We start from the raw sequence: 21693 nt of genomic DNA, 5'->3' as shown, positions 1-21693 counted from the left end.
CCTATCCCTATTGACTATTCTAACCCCTCCCTCCGCTCCACCCCCAGGTACATTTATAAGCCCCAGCTTTCTATCTACACTATCTTCCCCTTCTATATTGTAGTTTCCCTCCCCCCCTTTACCTAGTTTAAACACTCCTCCACCCTTCTGGCCATCTTCTCCCCGAGCACAGCTGCACCCTCCCCATTGAGGTGCAGCCCGTCCCTACCGTAGAGCCTGTATCCGACAGAGAAGTCAGCCCAGTTCTCCATGAACCCAAACCCCTCCTTCCTACACCAGCTTCTGAGCCACTTGTTTAGCTCCCTAATCTCCCGCTGCCTCTCTGGTGTGGCACGTGGTACAGGTAATATTTCAGAAAATACTACCTTGGAGGTCCTTGCCTTAAGCTTGCTACCTAAGTCCATGAAATCATTTTTAAGGACACTCCGCCTACCTCTCACTTTGTCATTGGTGCCAATGTGCACCATGACTGCTGGGTCTTCTCCAGCCCCCTCCCAGTAATCTGTCAACCCGATCCGCTATGTGCCGAACTCGAGTGCCAGGCAGACAACACACTGTTCGGCGATCCCGGTCTTTGTGACAGATCGCTCTGTCTGTCCCCCTAATAAATGAGTCCCCCACTACCAGCACCTGTCTGGCCTGCCATGCGCTCCTCCTTCCGTCCTTACTGGAGCAGACACCCCTCTGGTGGTCAGAGGCAGTGACTTGCTGCAGTACTGCTTACTCTGAACTAACATCCCCCTCATCTGCCAACCGGGCAAACTTGTTGGGGTGTGCTAGACCCCAACAAGTTGTAACTCAAATTATTATGATATGACAATTATTTGTATAGTGCCAGCAGATTCTGTAGCGCTGCTACGATAAGAGGCGGGAGTGGGAAGAGGTGATGATGAGGTAAAGAACGAAGAGAGCGGTGAGGGGTGTATTTGTATAGGAGGGTAGAGATGTCGGGGGGTGCAGAGTTGTTAAGGACTGTAGGTCAAGGTAAGAAATTTGAATTTGGTCCTGGAGGATATGGGGAGGCAATGGAGCGATTGGCACAGTAGAGCAGCATATGAGGAACCGTGACAAAGGAAGAGGATGGATTGGAGAGAGGAAACGTGGGAGAGGGGAATGGATTAATATTTTGGTTGTTTCTTGTGTGTGGAATGGGTGGATTCGGGAGATGTTTTTCAGGATTTGGTGAGTGAGTGGATGTGAGGGATGAAGGAGAGACCAGAGTCAAGTGTGACATCAAGGCAGCGAACTTGGTCAGTTGGTTAGATGGTGGAGTTGTCAACAGTAATGGAGATGTCAGGAATTGTGGACAGAGGTGATGCCGGAATAACCGTAAACTCAGTCTTGGAGATGTTGAACTAGTAAATTATTATATATTGTATATACAGTATATTTATATACATAAATAATTTATTATTATGCTACATAAAACCTTACAGTATGTTTCAGTTAGTTTGATCCATTTTTTGCCCTTTTCACCTCTTAAACCAACGAATGCAGGATTTCTAGTTCCGTGGGCAAACTGTATGTCTAGCGGCACCTCCGACATGTCCATGCTGGTGGTGCCTTCTACCACCTCACTAAAGATTGGAGGGATAGAGATGGAGAAGAGAGGAAGAGATTGAGTGAGCGTGTGTATATGTGAGAGTAACTGTATTATGTTTGAGTGAGTGTTTGTGTATGGTGTTAGAATGAGTGTACATATGTGTAAGTGTATGAGAGTTTATGTGTGAGTGTATACTGTATGGTGTTAGAGTGTGTGTTAGTATGCATGTGTAGGTGTTAGTGTATGGTGTAAGTATGAGTGTCAGGGGTTAGCCTAGGGTTAGGGGTGCCTGGGAGAGGGGGAAAGCGTATGTATGTATGTATGTCTAAATATGTATGGTATAAGAGTGTGTGGGTGTTAGTGAATGGTGTTAGAATGAGAGTCACAGCTAGGTAGTAACTTCCATGGAGCTAGAGCGAGTAGCTGCCTTGGCTTAAGTCACGTGTAGGCAATTCACTTGCCCCCATTTTTGTTTCTAGAAGTGGATATGATGTGAGCCCAGGGCATGACCAACAACCATGCCCCAAGAGCCCTAATTATGGCTCTGTGTGTGGGTGCTAGAGCAGGTACACTGAATCCAGACAGAGCTGACCCTACTATACAGGGTAACTACTACACAACATGGTACAAGTGGCATTACTTTGATACGAGTATTGAAGCCACTAGCTTGCAAGTGGAAAAGCAGCTTAGTAAAGGTATACATGGCTTAGGAAATATTCCTTGTGCTTTTATTTTAGCTAGCTTCATACATGCAAACTAATAATAAAATATTTATTAAATAATATGTACTATTCCATGCATACACACAAAAAAAGGAAAAAAAAAACCTGGGCAAACACTTTGGCACACCGCAGTGGGCTTCAGCTTAAAACGTAGAAATGGTTGCTGAAAAGTCGCTTTGAGAAAACACAAATTGCTTGCATTCTCAGCATTTCTCCTCCAAAAGTGAAGTTGCCCTGGGCCCTGTACCACACTAGGGATGGGCCTGTATATATATACCGTATATACCGTATATTCCGGCGTATAAGACGACTGGGCATATAAGACGACCCCCAACTTTTCCAGTTCAAATATAGAGTTTGGGCTACACTCGCCGTATAAGACTACCCCTCTACCCATTATACAACAACCAGCCAATCACGGCAAGCGATGTACCTTACCGGTGATTGGCTGGTTGTTATACAGACATATACATACATACACTGCCCTTACACACACATATATATATCTACACATACGCCTGTCCATACATACACATTTATACACTGCCCTCACCACACACCCCTGCCTTTACACACACACACACATATATATATATATATATATATATATATACACACACACCAGCTTACAAACACACACCTGACCATACACATACACTGACCATCTCACACCAACATACATACACTGCACTCACACCCCTTTCTCCCCATCTCTTACCTTTCTCATCTTCTATCTTCTTTCTTCCGTCCAGTTGTGGGAGCGCGAGGTCTGTCATTTCAGACCTCTGCTTTACTGCTCCCTCATCACTACGTGCCGGCAATTGCTGAGCGCCGGGACATGACGTCATCCCCGCGCCTGGCATCAATAGCCGGCGCGTAGTGATTAGGGAGCAGAGAAGCCGAGGTCTGAAGTGCCAGACCTCGAGCTCCCTAATGCTGGGCTAGTTAGAGGGAGGTCGTGATCTCTCCAACCAGCCCTGCTCATCGGGCGCCCGCTGATCAGGGCTAGTTGGGGAGATCACGATCTTGCACCTACCTCGGCGTGGCCCTGAAGACCGGCCCCCCCCTAGAGATTCGTGGCTTCGTGGGAATCTCCGGCTCGGTAAGTACCCGGTACTCGGTTAGTACCCGGCGTATAGGACGACCCCCGACTTTTGAGAAGATTTTCTGGGGTTAAAAAGTTGTCTTATACGCCGGAATATACGGTATATATAGTATGTGTATGGAATGGAATATGTATTTATTCACATGAGAAAAAACATATACCTGTGTATATAACAAAAGATCAGAGGGTAATAATGAATGGCTTATTTGTGCTGCAACCAAACCAGGTGTCTGACTTGGAAGACACACAAGTAAAAGGCAGTCAAATGCCAATCCTTCAATCTAAAACACAGGCCAAGCCAAAGCCGGGGGCAAATTATTATGTATTCTTAGTGTCAGCATTTTACTGCCACACAAATCGCGAAGCACGCTGTTCTTTCAGCCTGCCACACAGTAACAAGGCTCGGTTTGGCTGGCGTTACTGTTACATATATGTAGAAATTACTATTGCGGAATATTTTTGCCAACTGGTTTTACAGGTGCTGTTAGACTGCAATGCCCATAATCCTCATTTGTCTGATTAAGGATGGTAAAAACCACACATATACCCTGCTGTTTGGATAGGAAAACTGAGAATTTTTGTTTCTTTATTGAGAAAAAGATAGACGCATAGTAAAACAATACAAGACATTCAAGGCAGAACGTGTAGGACACTTGTGTGAGAATGAAGTAAAGTAACCCTGTAAACCCTCACATTTATGCACCGCTCCAGCTTGATGTCACAGGGGAGCACATCCTCGCATTTAGTGCATCAAGTGAGTAAGTAGCTTAAATTTAGCCCCCCTAGTGAGTGAATTATATCTCTGACTACTTCATTCTAGAATTTTATATTAATTGCCAAACAGTGCCGACCTTTGACTAACAAAAGACACAATTTGCCTGCCTAACCAATAAGCAGTAATTGCCCATCCCATGCCCATCACCAAATTACCACCGATACACGACAGGCTCTGTTCGACTTGATGCTGATTTGGCATTCAAATTCACTCAATGGCGGAGCCGGCTGGTTTTACTGATTTGCTTTCATTTCCTAACCTTTTGTGAATGGGTTCCCTGTGCCCTTTCAGCGGCATTATTGGTTTCATTGTATCCTTTGAATTGCTTTTGACTTCTAAGTTTTTTGTGTGTTTTTTATGGACAGACTAGATGGGCCAAATGGTTCCTATCTGTTGTCAATGTATATGCCTCCAACTGATTTGTCTAAAAATCAGTTGTTTTTTTTCTGCATTAAGTAGTCAATTTAATGGTTTCCGGCCAACTTCAGCCTGTATGTGGTGCTTCACATTAAAAACGTTGGACTATATTTCTTTAATGAGTAATATAGGTTTTTCAAGCTATATACAGCTGAGTGGCTATTGAAAGTCAGTACTATTACAGACCTTCGGAATACTCAGAGCCGTAACATTTTTAAAACAGAACTCTTGGAACAGAGTTGTTTGTTGACAAACCACCCAGATGTTGGAATGTTGCCCTAGGCTTGATTATGTGGGCAACAAGACTAAGCACTCTGAAAATAATTTCTGTTTAATAAAATAGACAACTTCAAAGCCGTGATGTACAATACTTAAATAATCGAAAAGTCATGATGAGTGTTTCATCTTCGCTTTGTGAATATACAAAGTCCCAGGGCCTTGTGAACTATTGCTAATCTTAGACTCCATAAAGTGATCAACACAAGAACACGAAGGAACCTTTTGTCATATTTGAGAATTCTATATCGTGTTTGAATTTATTGATTCATTTTTACATAGTCCAGATCCCCGTTAAGAGCACTTCTAACACTTTACTCCCTTTAAACTGATATGGTGGAAACTAAAAAGTTTGCAAGAAAGAAGCACTTGAACCAAGTTTCTTTAACTTTTTAAGTGCTGGATATTTTGGGCTGTATACTTTTATCGCTGGACCTGTTAAAATTTCAATCTACAAAGGAGGGGTTTTGTATATCAACTGCACATAAGGACCTATGTATTAATAAGAGTTTCAAACGCACAATGGCTCACGTTAAATATACTATTACATTGTATATGTTTACATGTGCATTAGCAAGAGTGTGTGAGTGTGCGTAGGAAGAGTGTGTATGTTTGTGTGCCAATGTGTATGTTAGTTACAGAGGGCAAGGATCCGAAGGGACCACTTGGCTTTACCAGCCACAAATAATCACAACTGGTTCCTGTCCCGGGCAATCCGGGGCATGTGGTCACCCTACCTCATGTGACTCTGTAGGGTAAGTCAGCTCATGGGGAGATACCTCAAGTAGGACTGGAGTCTTGCTGAACCCTAACTCACATAATTCCCCAATATGACCACCTCCACCCTTGATATGTCTCCTGTATCTATTGAGCCCTGCAATAATGGCAAAATGAGATACCCTGGATCAGGGAAAAGAGCTAAAGTTAATATTACTTAATATTTTATATTATATATTTAATATTAATAATAATATATGTAATAATATAATATATATTTAATATTATTAATATTATTGGTAAAATCAAGATGTTATTTAAATATCTCAAAAACTAACACTAGTAAGCCTCATATGAAACATTAACATGAAATTCAACATTTTTAGTGTGATTAATGTAAAAATTGATTTTAAGTGTCCATTTAAAATCCTTTTTTCTTTTCTTGCCTCTCAGGCCAAAAGCAATTGATTTGTAAAGTTGAGTTTTATATGAATCAGGGTTTTAACTTGAGATTGTTAGCTTTCTTAATGACTTGTCAATTGCAGCTGAGCGAAAATGTGTTAGTTTAGCCGAGACATCGTCCTAACTGTGCGGAGGAAGAATGAGGCAATGATCTCAGGCGTATAAATAATGCATTTTATATAAATGTTTATAGTAGGATCAAGGAATTTTCTTATAATAAATGATTAGATAGTTCTAGGCTTCAAACAAATGGATAAGGAGCAAAACAATGTCCTCAGTTTACTGTATCAATGATCGCATATGAAAATACTTACTAGGCTTACTGTATATGTTTGCTGCAAAGTAAAGGTTATCTGGCGAAGTGTTCCAGGTCTAATCTGCTGCATGTTTTAACTCAAAAATATATTTAATTTCTTCTGCCTAACAGTCACTTTTATAGCCTTTTTTTTTACACAGTTTTGCCAACTTTCCTAAAAAATTTATTATTATTATGTACTGCTATGGTAATTCATAGATGGGGAGCTTTGGAATAATGTCAGCAACTATAGTGCCTCAACAAACCTTTTTAATGCAGTTTTCAATCGGCAGGGAACATTGAGTAGAAAAATAAAATGGCAGATAGGCTTGTTTTATGTCTATTTACTTGATGCTCATCTAGTGATATTTTATGAGTGCCCTTAGGTAGAACAGCACCTTTAATTGGGTTGCTATTTCTTAACACTAATAAAAGGCTAAACATATGAATGCTAGGCTTACTGTTTGGCGCCCCTTTCCTCTTTATGGGTTGGCGTGAACTAGACTGGCGTAGGCTCATATTAACCTTCTGAATACTAGAAGATCCAGCTTCCACAGGGCCGTTTCAGTCCTTTTGATTAGCAAGATGTCATAGTTGAGCGTGGCTTGTCCAACAACAATTATAATACGTTTCCGTAAAAAAATATACATAAAACCCTTTTCTAGCATTGAACTGGCCCTTCATAATGCATAGTTAAATGTCGTTGAGAAAATCCAGCTTAGAACATGTTCCTTTCCGAAAAGGAAATCTGTCTAGCTTGTTTGACTTTTTTGATTATACTCTTAAATGTTCTTAGAATATTGAACTGGACTCCGAATGTTGTGGCTTCTCCCGACATGAAGAGTGTAGTGTCTGAGCTTAATATCCTACAGGAGGATGAATCATTATCGTTTACTGTACAATGCCATACAGTTTCTGGAAATAACGCACGTTGTACCGTTACCAAAATAAACAGAATCGGTGAGACTCTGGTATTTTTGTTTTTTCAAAAAAAAGCTCATTATATACAGCTCTGGTATACTCTCCGCTTACTGGAATAAAAAGTGAATTAGTACATGGTTTATACTTTGTTTTCTACAAGTAATCAGGTTACGGTCGCCAAGGTGTCTTGAGTAGCGAACAAATGCCTACTGAGAATCATATGTTCTGGCGGTCAATGGAATGAAAAACGTCTATTATGTCAGTCATGAGTTTACTTTGAGGTTCTTGTGTTGGTGGTATGATGAAAAAATCATATTTAAAAAGTCTGAATGTATTCATACATATTTGTAAATGCTATAGGCTACTATTATATGAAAACAGGGGGGCTATCATTGGTTTATACCCTCCTGGCCTTTTATTCCATGATCTAAATTCTAGCTGTAAAAATGAAATTTTGAGAAATGCCCTGGCATATGTCGATTAGGCCTGGGCCTAGGGCGCCAAGTCCAGGAGGGGTCGAAGTCAGGCCCCTTAGTGTGCTTCTGCTCTTTGGGCCGATTAAAGGGGAGATCTCTTTTCTCCCCAACCGGCCCATTTATGCGATGGAGGCCTGTGCTGCTCCAGCACTGACCTCCATAGACTCCCTTCATAGATGTCATATGCTGGAGAATGTGTAGTGGGCAGCTGAGCTTGTTGCCCTGGTTTAGGGCTAGTGTAATGGCAGAAGTAAAAACGTCTCTTGGTATCCATCCGTCCATCCACTCTGGAGAAATGTTACATTAATTCCAGGTCATTTTCAAAAGGTATTGCAGGTCCTGGACTGCAAAAATGAAACGCTGTTTTGACTCACAGAGTAAGTAGGTACTTTGACAACCCATGAATTATAGACATTAATCTGATGACCAAGCAGAGCAACCATCTGTAGGTTCTGGATGGTTATCGACTGCGTTAAAAACAACACTAAGTGCTGCGGGCCGATTATCAGGATAGTGGTCTGTGTAGCAAACACACGGTAGAGTTTGTTGAACACCCTTGGTAAGCAATTGGCTGATCCCCATTTCCAAAAAGTTCTTTAGGGTATATTTTTTTTATTTACAATAAAAGTATCATTGCAACCAATGATGTCAAAACTCTCTCTCCCGGCTCCTGGGCAGCCTCAATCCGTCCCGGGATGAGGAGTCTGAGTGAAGGAGGTCTCAGCCAATCAGGAGAGACTTCTCAACTGATAGGCTGAGTCCCTCCTTCACACCAACTCAAAGTAAGCTGCAGCCAGCACCAGGTATGTGTGTTTGACTCTGTGTGTGTGACTGTGTTTGTCAGTTTGTCACAGTGTTTGTTTGTGTGACTTTGTCTGTTTGTGTGACTGTGTTTGTCACTATGTTTGTCTGTCAGACTGTTTGTTTGTCAGACTGTGTTTGTGTGACTGTGTTTGTCTGTTTGTCACTGTGTTTGTCTGTTTGTGTGACTGTGTGTGTAATGTCTGGTAATAAAGGAATTAATTCTCTAAATCTTCTCATGCCTGGTATCAGAGGGGTTAACATTCTATATCTACTCTGAAATCAACATGGTTTCCAAGGCTTCTTAATAAGTAATATATAATAGTATATGTGAATCAATATAAATATATATATATATAGTATGTGACGTTAAATCAGTACATTCATAGCAGTTTATGTCAGAACTCAATCATCAGAGCTTAATCCCAAAAATACAATAACATGAACATTTTGTAGTCGAGGATTCTAAAATGTGTTCAGTACGATCAATCCATAATCACCATGTAACACAAAATGTGTTGATCCTGGTGTGTAGTAACTGCCAGGGGAACAAAGCCATTTTATTAGTTTTTTTTTTGTGTGTAATAAACTATACCATCCAGCCAAGTCTTCTGATCCAGCTGGGAGGCCTTTGTGTGAGTCTTCTGACTGTTCCTTGTAATTTACAAATGTATCATGTATCACTATTATGTTTATGTGTATTAAACCAGCCGAGTGTTTGTTGAGTAAAGATCTTTGTCAGGTTAAATTTCACCTTATTTTTTTTTTCCAATGGGAAATGTCCATGTGGATGGAGAGTATGGGTCTCCTTGGACCTTGTTGGCCGTGTTTGTAATAATTACCCCTTTTTGTTTTTGACTTGTTGTTGAGCATTTGATTGCTTTAGTTTTTTCTTTTCTATCAATGGTAGTATCACATAGAACATATATGACTATCGTTTTTACACATACATATTTACATATATAATTACAGAGACTGCACTGGGGATAACCAAGCAGCCCTGGTCCTTTCAAGCCAGCGGCCGTCTAATGATGACCACATGCTATGGACCGGGTATATGTCAAATATGATTTTGTTTAATAAAATATGACATAGATTAAAATCACAAAAAATATCTAACAGCAACACATTTGCAAACCTTAATAAAATTAAGAAAATACTGTGTCAGGAATTTAAATTGAGCAGGACACTTGATTTTCTCTCTCTTGTGGACATATTGGGGACCTCTGGCAGTGGTAGACAGCAACCACACTTTCCCTATTTTTCATTCTTTCCTTGAATACTCTCTTGGCCCCCTATAACCATACCTGGGAACTTTTGGGCTCCGGCTACCCGGAGCCTTCCCTTGCGGGACGCGGCCAGGACTACACACTGACGTTGATGGGCAGTCGTGCTGACGCCGGCGGGAGGTCCCGCTGATGTCGGGGGAGTTCCCGCTGAGAAACACCCTCATTTAAATGAAAAATGGGCTGGGGGCAGGGAGTGTCAAGACCCCGCTCCCGCAAACCGGAGGATTCAGGTCTTGACCTGGAGAACCGGAGGAGCAGCGCTCACCCGACAATCTCCGGGCCAAACCCGGAGAGTTCCCAGGTATGCCCATAACTTCCATGAGTCAAGAAGAGCAGTGGCCCCAGGCTCCACCTGGAGAAGGACTGTACCTCTGCCAAAGGCCCCGAAAGCTTTAGATACGACTTGGTAGTTTTAATAAATACAATTAGTTTTGCTACTAGTTTAAAATCTCTTTAAATGTTCCTCAGAACAGTGCAATGATTATTTTTTCAAAATTCTATTTAATTGAGAGGTTGGGATGACTGTTCCTTTAATGGGTGTTTTGGTGTAGAATTAAAATCATTGCAAGAACATTAAGATTAAGTGCATTTTTATTAAATGAGAGATTAATATATTTTTCTTTCCGTTTTAATTTTCTTTAACGTTTTTAATTACAATGCTTTCTTATTATAACCATGGCACTGCAGTTTTCTACTCCGTGTATCAGTTCAAAAAAGATTTCCAGTATGAATATCCAGAAATTCCGAAGCCATTTATAAATTCTGGCATGAACCGAATGCTGAGGGAAATATCTTTGCCGGTTTTAATTCAGCACATGTGTCGAAAAATAATTGTAAGCTTTGCGATTTTGGCTTTCGGTACTATCAATGTGAGCCGCAGTGTCTCATAGCGGGAAGTATGGGATTGTTCTTCCATTATATATCTGAAATATCCCCAGTTAGATGAGTTTACTGTAAATATATAGTTTTGGTTTTGCTTATCTGTTGTCAGCTGAAAACGGTTTGATGTCTACCATGTGCAGAAGTGCATCCTCCATTTCCATTCATGCTCACAATGTGTTGTGTTACTAATAATATTGCTTCCTTCCGTTAAAAGTTTGGAGACCAAAGTTGTTGATTTTGCCTCTGGGCAGTAGGCCACGTCTATGAGGTTTTTATTAGGATCTACGCAGCTGGGCTTAGTGGGTGTTTTTGGAACTCCAGTATTGTCTGCCTTCAGTTTCTAACCCGTAATGTTCTATACATTCCCAGATTATATAACAGATATGCGTCACAGTATTATTGATCTGCAAATGGTTTCGGGGACCGGCTTAGTGACAGCTGATAAAGTTCCATGCTTTTAAATTTTAAGGTTTTGGGGATTTAAGCCCATTTGTAGGTGTATTACCAAGGCAGCAGTTGGTGGAGGGCGTGAGGATTGTTGAGTTTGAGTATTAAGTTTGAATATTTCAACATTTCCCTGACTTTATTATGCATTATGAAGGGTCATGTGCAACAAGCTTCTCCTTACTTAAACTGGTGAAGTTCACTAATTTGACTATTACCTGTCATCTCACCAAATTAATGATCCATTATACAGGGCTGGTTCAGCCCTTTGTGCAGGGGATGCTCGTTGGCGTTGGCCGTTCACAGTGAAGTTGGGAATTAGAAATTACACCAGACTAGTATAATAATCAGCCTTAAGGACTCTTGTACTCGGGGTACCTGGTATGTAACCTTGGTCCAGAAAGAATGTTCTATTTTCCTTTCCCCTGTTTTTTCGAGAGCAACAGAAAGTATCAAGAATCAAACTACTCCCCAAGACCTTTATAGAGTGTAAGCACTTCGGGGCAAGGACCTACTTTCCTAATGTACGTATGTCTATTGTATCCCCATTAGAGTAACTGTATAACTACTGTGCTTATTATACCCCCATTTATTATACTGCGATATATATGCTATAAAAAATCTAGATACATATTAATAGCCAGTAACCCGTCCTACTGCAATACACATTTTCCGCAGGCTTTGCCAGTGAGGCTGCGACTTGCCCCACGTATGTCCTCTACACAAGGCACCAGTTTATAAACATTGCTTTCGGAAAGAACCGGGAAGTCTGGATACGGTTTCATATTAACTCTCCTGAAATGTTTAGTGTTTCATTTCCAGTTCGCACATAACCATGTTGTAACGCTCAGTAACTCTTGCAAAAGTTTTTTCCTTGTGATAAAGAATGTAGTCATTTCTTTAAGCCCACTCCTAAAATTGCTAGGAAATTTTATTAAAAGATTTAGCTCTTTTTTCCCCAAAAGAGGTGGTTTAATGTAGGTAGTTACCGATTCCTGTAGGAGTCTGTTTAATTAATCACACGTCTTCTCGGTCATGCGCATATTCTTTCTTTTGTTTTCCATTCATGCCAAGTTCAAATACAGAAGTCAGAGCGCTGCCAGGGTATAGTCGGTTTTCCGTAATGATCTTAACAGTGATTCACCTGATTCCAGCTCACTCTACAGCAGAAACACTACCACAGCATCTGGAGCTACAGATAGCTACTGCTATTAACTACAACTCCCATGATGTTCAGGCAGTCTGCAGGTCAGGGTCACAGCCTGTATTGTGTAATTGGATTGGTTGGAGAGATCAAAGTTTTCTTTTGCAACCACCCTAAGCAGTGACACATCAGAGGTCAAGAGGTACACCTGACCCGCTGTTTTGCGGCATAGGTACTGCCCATACCTGGGCACTCACCGCTCCTCCGGGTCAACACCCGAATCCTCCGGGTGGCGGGAGCGGGGTCTTCACAGGCCCCACTCCCTGCCCATTTCCCTTTTTAATTAGGGTGTTTCCTGCGATATCAGCGGAAACGCCTCCTGACATCAGCGGGAACACCCACTACATCAGCGGGACTGCCTATCGACATCAGGCATGGGCATGTTTCAGGTAGCCAGAGCCAAGAAGTTCCTAGGTATGGAACAGAATACATCACTGCTGGCCAGCAACACGTGAAACATATACGCTGTCATTCAAAAGTTTGGGGTGATTTGGAAGTGTCCTTGTTTTTTAAAGAAAAGCAAGTTTTGCCCATTAAAATAACATGAAATGGTTCAGAAATCCAGAGCAGACGGGGTTAATGTTGTAAATGACTATTGTAGCTGGAAACAGCTGATTTTTAATGGAATCTCTTCATAGGTATACGTAGTCCCTTTATCACTCCCATCACTCCTGTGTTCCAGTGGCCCTTTATCACTCCCATCACTCCTGTGTTCCAATGGCCCTTTATCACTCCTGTGTTCCAATGGTCCTTTATCACTCCCATCACTCTTGTGTTCCAGTGGCCCTTTATCACTCCCATCACTCCTGTGTTCCAATGGTCCTTTATCACTCCCATCACTCCTGTGTCCCAATGGCCCTTTATCACTCCCATCACTCCTGTGTCCCAATGGCCCTTTATCACTCCCATCACTCCTGTGACCCAGTGGCGCGTTGTGTTCGCTGATCCAAGTTTAAGTTTAAAAGGCTAATTGATCGTTAGAAAACCCCTTTTGCAATTATGTTACAGCTAGAAATGTAATTGCTTTCCACGAAAACGGCGAAGCGACCCCAAACTTTTGAATGGTAGCGTGTGTGTATGGCTAATGTGGTTATCACGTGCAGAGGGCAGATGTTACATTGGTGAAATGCTACTCAGAAACATTTACTAATTTAACTGTATATTATAATGGGAGAGCTTGGTAATTGCAAGAGAGGATGACTGGTCTATCAGTTGGACCTTTCCAGACCGCTGCAACTCAAGAATCCGGAGCCTGACCATCCCTACCTCTGACACTTTACAACCTGAGAAATACGACTCCGGTGATATGGAAAACAAATTAAATAGATTTATATTTCGAAGGCTTAGCGGCACATTTCAGCAGCATTTTTTTTCATTATTACTCTGAAGCAGAGTTTCACACCCTTCTCAATTAGCAAGAAACATTATAATCCCGTAGAGCATAGCCTCGGCTCAGACACAATCAAATGGCGGATAAATTGCCTTTTTATTTCAACAGGTTATATAAAGTTGATATCCGAGCCGAAGATTTTGGCAAGGAACGCTCCAGCCATCATGTTCTGCTTCTCGGTGAGTCATTAGGAGGAGGCGGTGGGAAGACATGACCAGAAAGGGGAAACACATGATGATTTTAAGGTTCCATTGCAGGATTTAGGCATCAATTTAATAAAAATATCCAGACAAGGGGATTATGTCTACTGGCAAACGCAGGATATTTTCCTGTCTTAGAAGTGGGCTTTGCTAACAAAAACAAAATCTTTTATATCACTTTTGGCAAGATTTGTGTTAATTTTATATTTTATGCACTTTTGTGGTCCGTATGATTAAAGCCAATGCTCGGGTAACTTCACACATTTTCGGATTGGCTTGAACGTATCATTTTTTTTTCCAGTTTTAGCTCAGTGTGGATATTAGTAAGGAAATTGCGCATTAAATGAAGCTTTGTTTTAATGGAGGGGAATTGCACAGATCAGCATCCGCAGCCACTGTTTCCAACGCGTGTTAAATGTCAGATTCAATTAAACAGCCATCAGTCGGGGAGTTGGACATCCACAATAAACATGGAAGCCTACAAGTACAAAACCATGGAATTTAGATCTTGATTAAAGCAGTCTGGCCTACCTAGCTACCTGATTGAAAAGCGTTTTCCATCTCCTGGCTTATATCATATGTGTCATAAACAGGGCCGGCCCAAGGCAAAATGCCGCCTGGGGCGAATTTTAAAATGCCGCCCCCCCTTATCTGCCCTTCCTCTCCCTCCGTCCCTGCCGCCCCCCCCCCCATTATCTACCCTTCCTCTCCCTCCCCCCCCCCTTGTACTTATTTTTCAGCAGTCCTGCGGCGAGTCTCCCTGTTCGGTCTCGGTGCCGGCTATGAGGAAATCTTCCGGCACTCAGCATTACAAGCCGGCACCGAGACCGAACAGGGAGACTCGCCGCAGAGGAGAGAGAGAGGGGCGCCGAGCGGGTACTGACAGCTTGGTAAGCGAAAACCACTCGGCGCCCCTTTCTCTCTTTCGCTTTTTAAAAAAAAAAAAAGGGCTTGGGGCGGCAAAGTGCCCCCCCTTCAAAAGTGCTGCCTGGAGCGGTTGCCCCACTTGGCTCCATTGTCGGGCCGGCCCTGGTCATAAACTTATGTGTTATCCTTTTACCCTACCGCATGGAGGGATACCAGTTCTGTACTAGGAGTCTGACATTCAGAGCTGGGGTCTTCAACCATTTTTATTTAATTATATATATATGTGTGATTAAAGGGACAATTCAGTGCCCCATGCTGTCTCGCTATCAAATTATGTTAATAGTACTTAAATATGGCGGTCCTGCTGGCGTTGGGCGGGCAGCCCACCGACATGACTGGGTGGTCTTGCTGATGTTGGCGGGCAGTCCGCCGACATGAATAGGGGGTCCTGCTGATGTTGGTCGGCTGTTCACTGAGATATGCCCCCTGCTTTCAGTTGAGGCAGTTGGAGAAGGGGTTAAATGAGACAGAAAGCTCATTTGGAGGTGGAATATCCTCCAAAGTGGACATTTTACATAGAATCATGAACAAATTCTGCATGTAGTTATTGTAGAATATATTGTAGAGTCATGTGAGATCAATACCCGATAAACCATTAAGGAACCAGGATTGATAATACTCTATGTTCTTTACATTAATATAGCGCCAACACATTCTGTAGCTTTGTTCATTATAATTAGTCTAGATACAAAATGACACACAGAGCAATACAAGGAATATAAGGTTATGCAGGCCTTGCTTTTGCAGGGGATTTTATTATTACCTTGTTACTTTATTATTATTTTATTATATCATTATAATAATTATATTGTCTTAAGTATATTGACTAAGATATAGATAGATAGATAGATAGATAGATAGATAGATAGCAACTATATTACTATAGTAAAACACCTTTTTATATATTTATATTATTTTCCTTCATTTTATTATTTTATTATTTATATTATTATAGCAACTATATTACTATAGTAAAACACCTTTTTATATAGTTATATTATTTTCCATCATTTTAGTATTTTATTATTTATATTATTTTCCATCATAACTGATGCCCCTTCAGAGGTTCTGTTGTGCTTTACATATTTTTTGCCAGGAACACTTTATTGTCATGTGACACAAAATGAGACAATGATGGATTGTTGCCATAGAAACAGAAAAAACATTTTTGTGGTGCTTTTTTGCAGAGCTTTAGACTAAAGAATAAAAGGGCAGATCTGTTTACTTGTTTAACATACTTGATGTTACTTGAGAGAAAGAGAACACAAAATTGTCCGTCCACCCATCAATATGAATATTTTTTTTCTAGAGCTATCCAGCGTTATAGTTATACAAAAATTCCTCACAATACTAGATGAAAAATGCCACTTAATTAAAAATATAAAAGCAGATGTTCTATTCGGACTTTAGAAAGTAACGGCAGCAAACCTCAATGGGACTCGGAGAAGTTGTGCAAAAAGAGCTTAGGGCCAGCAATCTCCTGTCAAGAACTCAGTTTATTTATTAAGTATTACGAACGAAACAATTCTTTTTATATTATGGGCAATTATAATGCACTTTAAACAATGAGATAGCAGAGAGATTATATATTTTTTTAATCTAGAACACAAAGCTGGAGGTGTGGATGAGCAGGGTATGTCTCATATCTGACCGTACCATTGACTACCATCCGTTCTGGCAAATGTGGCTTTAATATGTCAGGATTATGAGTAAAAAAAATCAGAATTGGACAAAGAGCAGAGATCATGCTGGAGGCATTAGAAGTCATTGAGTGTAAGACATCATTAGGCAGAGGTAGAATCACAGCAGATAAGAATTCAGCCCTTGCGTGTTTAAATTCCCTCATTGTTTTAGCCTCTACCACTTGTGCTGGAAGGCTGTTCCATTTATCTACCATCCTCTAAAAGTATACAATATGTTTAATGTTATTATTTGCACTGATTGCTTATTAATAAAATCTGAGATAATTAAGAAAAAAATAGAAGAGGTAAAAAAAAAAAACCCCAAACCTGCCATTCTAAGTTTTTTTTTCTCCTAATTTTGTCCTAATTTTTATTAAGACACTTATGAAGAGTACAGGGATATATTTTCTCCTAAATATCATATACGGTCTTATACGTCTGTGATAAATCTTGAATGAAGACAGCTGGGTTAAGCTATGAATGAAGACGAGCTGTTGGCAAATAGTTACATGTGTTCCTGATAACTATTACCTAATATAATTGTTTTGTTCGTCCTGAAGGAGACAGACTAAAACGGATCCTTCCTCTGGGTAAAGTGTCTATTTATTTAGAGCTGGAGATGGCCCGCTCGCTTTCTGAAAAACCTCATGCTGCGATATCCACTTTGGGAAAATCATTCGGGAGCCATGCCAGAGCTTTTTGCTCTACGGAGAAGTAATTCTCTGAAGACTATATTCCGAGTCATTAAAATCAGCTTATGTTTTATTTATCGGTATAGATAGGTGTCTTGGGGGTCTCTCCTGGAGCAATATTACTGCTTCACAATTTTTTTAATCTAAAATAGTTTTTAAATGTTTTCCTACAGGGCATGTGCCCGGCGAGCCTGAATCAGGGGGCACTAGGCACTGGCATATGCTTTCTAGAAGCAGATCGCTCTATTGGGACCCAATTCGCTTTGTCTCTCTTTTTTCTCCCCTGATGCTGTTGAGATACGGAGGGAATCGGCTGATCCCCGTCTTTTCAGCTCAGAATATTTGCTGGCTATGGGGGTATTCTCACAATAATTGCGTAAAAAAACTAGACTATCTAAAGCAAACAAAAGTGCAGACCCTGTTTCACAGTGATCTTGAATATGATGGTACTATGTAAATCAATAAATAAACACTTAAATTATAAGACACCTAAATAAACACCTAAATGTTCTAATGTAAAGCAACGGCTGACTGAATAGTGGGACAGGGAGGCAGGACGCATGTTCCTACTGAATTCCAGCCAGGGATAGGCAAAGTGTCCGTACGAGGAGACCAGTGTCCGTGGTAAGGTTTGTGAAGATCCATAGAACATCATTTAATTGTCCACGACAGACCCCAGTAACTGCCCACCATGAGCAATGTTGGTGCCGACCCCTGACTCGAGCCACATGGCGATTCAGTGTTTCGGGATGATTGTGAACCAGAGCCAGTAAGAGGTGTGGGACTCATTTAATTTAACGACAGATAAAAACTATTTGGCCCATCTAGTCTGGCCATTTGCCTTGTTGTAAAACTCTATATGGTGGCCCTTAGCCTTGTCTTACCCATGCCGTACTATATTAACCTTTACCACTTCGGTTTGAAGGCTGTTCCTGTTATCTTCCACCTTCTCAGTGTATTAAAACGTATTTAAATCGCATCTAATGTCGGGCTGGGCTGTAAATTGGCTTGTCCATTGTTTTTTCTGTTTATTTATCTGAACGATAAGGGTAACGGTTACAGGCAGGTGTATATTGACTGGCCTTTTTCTAGAATGTCTTTAGAAATATAGAATTTGATGCCAGATAACAAGCATTCTGCCCATTGTTTGTAGAAAAGGCGATTCTGACCTGTACTCATATAATTCATAATAACCCTCATTTTGTCTCAAACTGAGTTTGACCCTATATGCAAATAATGTGCTAAACTGGTCAATTGTTTTGTAAAATATATCTTCTACACTACTAAACAAATGTATTGATTACAACATATAGTATTTATAATGACTGAAGTGTGGTTTTCTTAGGTTATGAGTCCACTTTTAGATGTATTATTAAACATTTATTACATTTATTATAAAATTATAACAGAAAATATATATTCTGTGGATGACAACCATAGACGTAACGATCTTTTTCTTCCTTTGCTTCTCTTAAAAATGGTCCGGTATGTGTTACTATTTTTAGCAACACAGGAAAAATATGTCTGTTCTCTGTAAAACCAGACAGAACACTTATTTTTTTCCTTTCTTAGGTTAATCATGTTAACCTTTGCTATTATCCTTCTTGTACAGGTTAACAATCCGATTCCTGCTATGATCAAAATAGATTTTTAACCTGTCTCAATCTATAAATTCAGAAAAAGTTAACATTTTGTCTGTTTTTAATGAAAGTATTTGTTCTCAATTTATTTATTTTTTTTACCTCCTTGGCAAAACATTTTGTTTTATTTTATTGTCTTCATAGATGTTTCCAACAGTTACTTTCTTTTGAACTAGAGAACTGGAAGTTTTACTTGACAATAACAGAAACAGTAAGTAATTTTCTAACTGCAGTAAATAAAATAAATAAAAATGGAGGAAAAAGGGTTAATCAGCTTCCTATCAGCTTCTACTGTTACTTCTTACTTCCTGTCTGTATCAAGTAACTATACTGTTACTTCCTACTTCCTGTCTGCATCAATTAACTATACTGTTACATCCTATTTCCTGTCTGCATCAATTCATTACTTATACTGTTACTTCCTACTTCCTGTTTGCATCAATTAATGAACTATACTATTATTTCCTACTTCCTGTCTGCATCAATTAATTCACTATACTGTTACTTCCTACCCCCTGTCTGCATCAATTAATTAACTATACTAATACTCCCTACTTGCTGTCTGCATCAATTAACTATACTGTTACATCCTACTTCCTTGTTAGGGACCAGGAACCAGACGGACACAAAACGTAAAATGCAATCACCTTTATTGTAATGACAATAGTGAACAAAGCCAAATCGTGATCCAAAAGCATATACCAAAAGACAAGCCGGGGTCAGGAACCAAGACGGGTACTCAGACAAGCCGGGGTCAGGAATACAGAGATCAGCGAAGTCAGGAACAAGCCAGGAATCAGGAGCTGGGATGGACGTCAGAGAAAGCCAGGTCATACACAGGAATTCAGGAACACAGCAATAGCACTTGCAGCCGGAAACAACACAAGGGCCAGGAGGAAGTGAAGTTTAGCTGCTTAAATAGCCAAAAGGGGTTGGCTGTGGGCTGGACAATGGGCTGAGTCACAGGAGTGACAGGAGTGTAGCCATGGCAACCCAGCCAGGCTGTAAGCCTCCAGCAATGCAGCAGAAAAGCAGCTAGACCATAACAGTACCTCCTCCTCAACGACCCCCTCCCCGCGGAGCAGGGCCGGGTTTGAGGGGAAAACGCGAGTGAAAGGCACGAAGGAGAGCGGGAGCATGGACATCTGAGGCTGGAACCCAAGATCTCTCCTCGGGACCGTACCCCTTCCAATGGACCAAATACTGGAGCCTCCCATGGAACCAACGAGAGTCGACTATGGAGCGGAGCTCGAACTCCTCATGATTGTCTACAGTCACCGAACGGGGGCGAGGAGTGACTGTAGTAAAACGATTACAGACCAGAGGTTTCAACAGTGAGACATGGAACACATTGTGGATGTGCATGTTAGAAGGAAGATCCAGGGCATAGGCCACAGGGTTCACCCGTCGCAGGATACGGAAGGGCCCCACATACCGGGGAGCCAGTTTCTGGGAGGGCACCCGGAGGTGGAGATTTCTGGAGGATAACCAGACCCTCTCCCCGACCTGATAGGAAGGCGCGGGTAGGCGTTTACGATTAGCCTGGAGCTCCTGACACTGTTGTGAGCGTTGAAGTGCCTCCTGAACCTGCACCCATGTGGAACGGATCTGCTGGAGATGATCCTCCAGTGCCGGAATCCCCTGGGAAGTGAAATTATCAGGAATCATGGAGGGCTGATACCCATAATTCACCATGAAAGGGGAGAACCGGGTAGAGGCCGAAACAGCACTATTATGAGCAAATTCCGCCCAGGGTAGCAGATCCGACCAGTTATTTTGGTGGTCCGAGATGTAGCACCGCAGGAATTGCTCCAAGCCCTGATTGGCCCTTTCCGCAGCCCCATTAGATTGTGGGTGGTAGGCCGAGGAGAAGGAGAGTTGGATACCCAGTTGTGCACAGAAGGCCTTCCAAAATCTCGAGACGAACTGGCTACCCCGGTCAGAAAGTATGACTTTGGGAACCCCATGTAGCCGATAGATCTCCATGATAAAAACTGTAGCCAACTCCTTAGCGGAAGGGAGCTTTTTGAATGGGATGCAGTGTATCATTTTAGAAAACCGGTCAACAACCATGAGGATAACTGTGTTACCGTTAGACAGCGGAAGATCGACTATGAAATCCATGGCAAGGTGAGACCATGGCCTCTCACCAATAGGTATGGGTTGGAGAAGGCCCACTGGAAGGTGACGGGGTGATTTAGTCTGCGCGCAGACAGGACAGGCTGCTACGAAGGCAACAATATCTTTGTTAATTCCTGGCCACCAGAAGAGACGGGAAACCGACCAGAGAAGTTGGTTCCTCCCGGGATGACCTGCTGATTTAGGATTATGATAGGTGGAAAGTAACTTGGTACGCAGGTTGACAGGTACAAAACATCGCCCTGAGGGGGTTTCAGCAGGTGCATCTACCTGAGCGGCCCTTATTCTGTCCCCGAGGGGAGATGTTATGCTGGTACGTATGGTAGCCAGTACTCGGTCTGGGGGAATAATCGGACTAGGAGGACACTCCTCTTTAGCTTTCGAGAACTGTCTAGAGAGAGCATCGGCCCGGACATTTTTGGTCCCCGGCAGGTACGAGACCACATAATTAAAACGGGATAAAAATAATGCCCAACGGGCCTGCCTCGGAGTTAAGCGTTTAGCCTCGGACAGGTAGGTGAGATTTTTATGATCTGTGAGAATTAGGATTGGTACGGAAGTTCCCTCAAGCAAATGCCTCCATTCTTTGAGAGCCAGTATTATCGCAAGCAACTCACGGTCACCAATTTCATAGTTGCATTCCGCAGCACCTAGCTTCTTGGAGAAGTACCCACATGGGTGCAACTGGCTCTCA

The sequence above is a fragment of the Sceloporus occidentalis genome, unplaced genomic scaffold, assembly GCF_023333645.1.
Source record: "Sceloporus occidentalis isolate IW3139 unplaced genomic scaffold, rSceOcc1.0.p SCAF_262, whole genome shotgun sequence".
Classification (NCBI taxonomy): Eukaryota; Metazoa; Chordata; class Lepidosauria; order Squamata; family Phrynosomatidae; genus Sceloporus; species Sceloporus occidentalis.
This window is presented reverse-complemented; position numbering follows the sequence as displayed.